At 31.5% G+C, this 6,056-nt stretch overlaps 1 pseudogene; it reads right to left on the bottom strand.

Moving 5' to 3' along the window:
- Positions 1 to 2,399: 2,399 nt before the first annotated feature.
- LOC105129803 (patatin-like protein 2) lies at positions 2,400 to 4,801 on the bottom strand (annotated as a pseudogene).
- Positions 4,802 to 6,056: the final 1,255 nt, after the last annotated feature.

The raw sequence follows: 6,056 nt of genomic DNA, 5'->3' as shown, positions 1-6,056 counted from the left end.
TTTGCACTTTGAATTTTCTATAAAAAAAGCACATCCAAGTAGCTTACATTTTTAGTGTATTTTTTTTAAATTAATCAACAATGTAGCACGGGGTAAATAACTAGTTAATTAATAAAATATGATGGATAATTAAACATGTTGGTGTAGTTACTGTCAGGGTGGAGTGCAGCTCCCTCTAGAAAAAGTATTCATGAATAGCTTGTCAAAAGCTTATAGTTATTATTTTTTTGGTTTTACAAAGTATTTCCAGGCTATTTTCTAGGATTAATTCTTTAAGGCCATGTTTATTTGCTGAAAAGTAATTTTTTTTTTGTAAAAGTAAATTTTGAAAAAATAAATTATGAGAAAGTGAATTATTTTCTGATGTTTAGTAGTGTAATGAAAAATAAGATGGAAAATACTTTCCAGTGAGCTGAAAAATAACTTATTAATATTTTATATTTCTTAAGTTTATTAAAATAATGATAAACAAATCTTACAAATTAAAACGTTGAATGAGAATGAAATTGAAAAAAATATAATTTCATAAATTATCTTTAATAAAATAAATAATAATCAAAATAATAGAGATCAAATCTAAAAAATAAATAAAAAATAAAAAATAAAGAAATTAAAATAATAATAATTAACATTTCATAAATTATTTCAAATAAAATAAATAATAATCAAAAGAATAAGGACCAAATTTAATAGATAAAAATTTTAAATTAAAAAATGATAAGAAAAAAAGAAAATACCAATTATAAAAATAAGGACCAAAGTTAATATAAAAATTAAATTTTAAGAGATGAAATTGAAAAATAAATATTCAAATAAAAATATATGTATAACAATCAAAAGTTTGAGGATTAAATTTGATATAATCAGCAAATAATATGACATTTCTAATTTTTTCACAACTTCCAAAAAGTGTTTTTCGTTCAAATTTTTCAAAAAAATACTTTTCTAGAAACCAAGCTAAATTTTTCTTTGACTAAAAAGTGTGTTCCGTTGACCAATTTTACTATTGACAAACAAACATATAAAAGTTTGAAAAATGATTTTCCAGAAACCCTTTTCTAGAAAATAAACACAACTTAAGATTCTATTAAGTTTCAAGATGGGATTTCTTCTATGAAAATTTGTTGTCTTTATAAAGACTTCAACTCGAAATCACTAGCTTAAGCAATTGGAGTACCTTTCACTCCAGCTAGCGTTTGTTGGTTCAAAAGCTTATAATTAAACATATATACAAAGAGCTCTTTGGAGTTGGAACTTGTATAGATCCATATTATTTTATGTTTAATTTTTATCAAATAAATAGAAGTGGTGACATTCAAACTCATGACCACTTGGTTATTAAAGCTCTAATATCATATTAAATAATCAACTCAACTCAATAACTTAAACTATGAAATGAAATTCTAAGATATAATTTTGTTATTTTCTAACAAACTCTACTAATAACTATGTATCTTCCTTTATAGGGTTATAAATAATCCATCTAGTATCAAAAGCTTGTGAAAATGGAGTTAGGCCTTCTACCTTTTCTTTAATTTTCTTCTTGCCATACCGAGGAAGTTCCTCGTTAGCAAATATGATTTTATACATATATTGGCGAGAATGTTATTTTAATCTTTGTATATTTATAATGAAGGGAAAGTCTATTGGAAATTCTGACTGATAATATTTTGATAGTTACTTGTTGAAGGCTTAACATACTAATACAATATTTAACGTGATTCGACAAATAATGTATATCTACGGGAGAAGCCATTTGATTATATAGAGAGAGAACAAGATTTACAACAATAGAAGAGTTGCAATCATCTACTCATTCAACTATCAACCTCACTCTTTTCTTTTTTTACAATATTGCAATGACAGTCACTGTTTGATGTTTTTGACATCTCATTCTCTCTTATATTTTTCATATTTTTTTTCTGTACTCTTTCTCTCTCTTATTTTGCCTTTTAACTTATATCTTTATTTATAGTTATGAATGGTGAGATAATAGATATAAATTACGGCATTAATAATAGCAATACATGGATTATACTATTTTATCAATGGTTGATGTAACTTATTTAATAATATTTATTTACTATTATAACCTTTTTATTTTTTATAATTATTAATAACAACAATCCTAGCAAAGTCATCGTCGGTTCTCCAAATCCAGCCCTCAACTTATTATTATTCATATCTATTTGCAAAATTTAACGGGCTGTAAGTAGGACCATAAGGCAAGAATATCAAAAGCTCAACAAATTATAAAAAAGATGAGCAAACAAATATATTTTTGAAAGTGTAACAGCATTCTATGAATGCATGACATCTTTATTACATTTTATACATGTGTTGTAACTGTAAATAACAAAAGAATTACACAATGCAATCTAGGATGCCATATGTGTGCATGGCATCTTTATTCAAATTTAATGATTTGCGTCTAATTGATTTTCTGGATAATCTAGTGTACGAATCATATTCAATTCGAAGTAGCAACTTTTCCAACTGGTGACCTAGAATCACGAAGATGCTTCTCCCTTGACAGTAATTTAGCCATCCTATACAGTCAAACAAAAAAAGAATCAGCAAGATGAAATAAGATGCCATAGAAATCACTATAATATTTAGACTTGAGCAGATATATACTTTATGAGAGCCTCTTCATTTGTCATCTTATCAACAGGTGTAAAGACTCCAGTGCCTAAATCCACCCTTGATACTGGTTTTTTCAACAATTTCTCACCCACTTTCACAAGATTCTCCAAATTCTCTTCCGTGGCAACATCCACAGACGAAAGTGTTCCGGTCAGCGTGTCATCCTGCATTTCTCACGTATCTTATAGTCAGGGTTCTTCGTTTTCTAGTTTTTAGTTTTAATTACTTCGTGAGAGCATATAATTTGATATCTTGAATAACCATATGAGCGTGATATATACCTGAATTCGAAGATAATTTTCCTCAGAGTGGAGGGCTTGGAAAACAGTGGAAATATGAAGATCAACCATGTCGCCACTAGCTTCTGTAAACACATCCACTAGTGGAGTAGAATTGTCACTGGTCAACCATCCCAAGATACCCCACTTGGCTGCTTCATCTGCATCATACTTTTCTTCAGATTTTGCCGTACCAGTCCCCAAGGACAGGACTAGGAATCGACCATAATCCATGGGCGCTGTGGGGAAGAAGTCAGGATTCTTCCGAGTGATTTCCTTGAAACTTCGCTCACGGCAACTAAAGTCTGGAAATTCAGGAGGAAATTAATGATAGGATTCATCAATATGTTACGAGTTATGCAAGTTCAAGAGCTGAAGATAAATGATAAACATACCGGATTATTTGCTGCCACACCACCATCAATCAGATTGAACTCTCTGACTTTGCCTGACGGGTCCTTGGTTTCAAAATAATGGGCAGGGAGGTAAGTTGGGGCAGCTGAAGTCCCGATGCATATATCAGATAATAGGGCATCCGTGGATGGGTTGTTCTTCACCTAAAGCATAAAGCGGTACGTCTTGTAAGGACATATATTTTGCAGTGTGGAACGATTCCTTTCTCAGGTAACACATAGAATTTTAAGAGTTGTGTTTGTATATATAACGAACCTGATAGCTTGAAAAGATTGTTGGCTGAAGGCGCTTGATGTCAAAAGTTGGGATCACAATGTTTGTCATGGTCTGGTGCAGGCGTTTATCTCCCAATTTTTCCTTGACAATGCTATGCAGAAATTTGCCATCGTATTTTGGTCCTCTCAAACTCCTGATCAGTTTTCCAGCTGAGGCCAGTGGAGACCTATTGCCAGAGAGTATACAGTTAGTATCTAGACATTTGAATGACTTGATGTACTATATTTAACGCATTATTATGGCATTCGTATCTGGGATTATTACCCGTCCTGGGGAAAGATTTTAGGGCAGTTCTCAAGGTAGAAGTCATTAATGTCTTTGGCGGCAAATAAAGGGCGGTTTTGCTCATTAGGGGCAGCTAGCATAGCAGTCACGAGGCCACCAGTGCTGGTGCCTGAAATCACATCAAAGTAGTCTGCAAGTCTTGCGTCTGCACCATCCAGCTTCTACAATTTGAATAGCAAAACATACTAGTCAGTGATGGGAGATGAAATTACGGATTATTTTATACCTGGAAAAAGACATTGCAATTATATACCGATATAAATAAACTATTATCCTGCATGCAAGTGTGATGTATTCTTTTGATGAAACTATTAATAAAAAGGCGAAAGCAAAAGCATAAAACTACAAAACAAACAGCCTCGGTACGGTGGAAGGTGGGCAAAGGCTGCCAGCAAGACCTCAAGGGGACCAAGGAATCGTTCCCTATAGTTTCTTATTCTACTCTATTTTTTATATTATCATCATGCGCTAGCACACGCATAAGAAAATCGATGATCTTGCAGGTCTATTTGACATGCAACAATACGTCCTTAAAAGAGACCGATTTCTAGACTACCTGAAGCTCGGACTCTAAAAAGGCAAGGATAGTTCCTGGTATGATTCCTCTTATTCCACCTCCATCGATGCTAAGAACAGTGATTTGGTTTCCAAAAGTTGGGGGTTGAATGGGTGATCTTAAAGTCTCAATATGAGAGATTGAGGAGGAATTTAAAGGCATTGCTAGCTAATAGTACTGATCGAGAGTCTAGAAGCGGAAGAGTTAGAGGTGTTTAGCTTAAACTTTCTGAGAGCCTTGGGAGATGTATGTAGCTAGTGCTGAAATGTAATTAAGTTTTGAAACTTGTAATATCCCAAAGGGAGTGTGGAGGTATTTATAGACTTCTGAGCTTCATGAAGCATGGAATTTTCTATAAAGTTGAAAGACTTTACTCCCCCAAATTTGACCTCGTGTAATTTTCCTGGACGGGTTCAAATTTTGAATGAATCCTGATAGTATGCTGACGCGGTTCAAGTTGGACCATAAAGTTAAGGACGAGGGAACATTTGAAGATTTGAAATTTATTAATCAAACAAAAATGACAACGAAATGGGAATGGTAGGTTTTCTAGGACCATAGCGAAATAAATTAATTCAAAAACCTTGTTAACAAGTCTTGTAACCACTCTAGTTGCTTTCATGGTTGAAAAAGTCATTGAGGCATATCTATCTATCTATCTAGGCATGCGTGTGTGTATTATTTTCAAAAGGAAACATTCTCGAGGTGATAATCCACAATAAACATGAAATTTGAAGAAACATGTGTTTGGGAAATTTTGTAACCGAAGTTTCGTCATTATAGCTAAAGATAAAATCAAAGAAGAAAAACCTTTTCTTCATTTTTAATTGAAAGAAGATCGAATATCTATGAAGAATAGTATGAAAACCATACATGGTTTTCGTAATTTTTGTTTCAACGACCATGCATGCCTTGGAAAATGAATGTTGTAGACTGGAATACCGCATAGTGAGTGCAGTAGATTGATGTTGGCTTGGTAGAAAATCCTTTAACTTGTTAGTTTCTTCGAAACGAAATGATAAATGCCAATTAGAGGAGGGGGGCCCTTTGGCGTGTTCCAGTTACCATGAAGCAGCTACTGTTTCAATTAATGGCAGATTCAAGATAAAAACATGATATCACTTTATATATCATTGCTTTGAGTATTATTAAATATATTATTTATATTATTTTTTAAGTAAAAGATTTTTTAGTTTGAAATTTATATATCTTCACACTATTTTATATTTAATTTTTATCAAATAAAATAAGAGTAATAAGACCATTTAGTCAACAAAACTCTGATATCATGTCAAATAATCATCTTAATTTAATAGTTTAATAGATTAGATGATGTTTCAATATATAATTTATATTATTTTCCAACACATCCCGTCTAATAAAAGTATTTTCAGCTTAAAACTTGCACGAATTCAAACTACATTATGTTTAATTGTTTTTCAAATAAAATAAGGTTGATGATATTTGAATTCATGACTATTTGATTTATAAGATTTTAATACCATTTTAAAAAATTATATATCTCAACTTAATAATTTAAATTATTAGATAAAGATTCAAAATGTAATTTATATTGTTCTGTAACACAAAATCATGTTTTT

Source organism: Populus euphratica, unplaced genomic scaffold (genome assembly GCF_000495115.2).
Source record: "Populus euphratica unplaced genomic scaffold, PopEup_1.0 scaffold2.1, whole genome shotgun sequence".
Classification (NCBI taxonomy): Eukaryota; Viridiplantae; Streptophyta; class Magnoliopsida; order Malpighiales; family Salicaceae; genus Populus; species Populus euphratica.
This window is presented reverse-complemented; position numbering and strand designations above follow the sequence as displayed.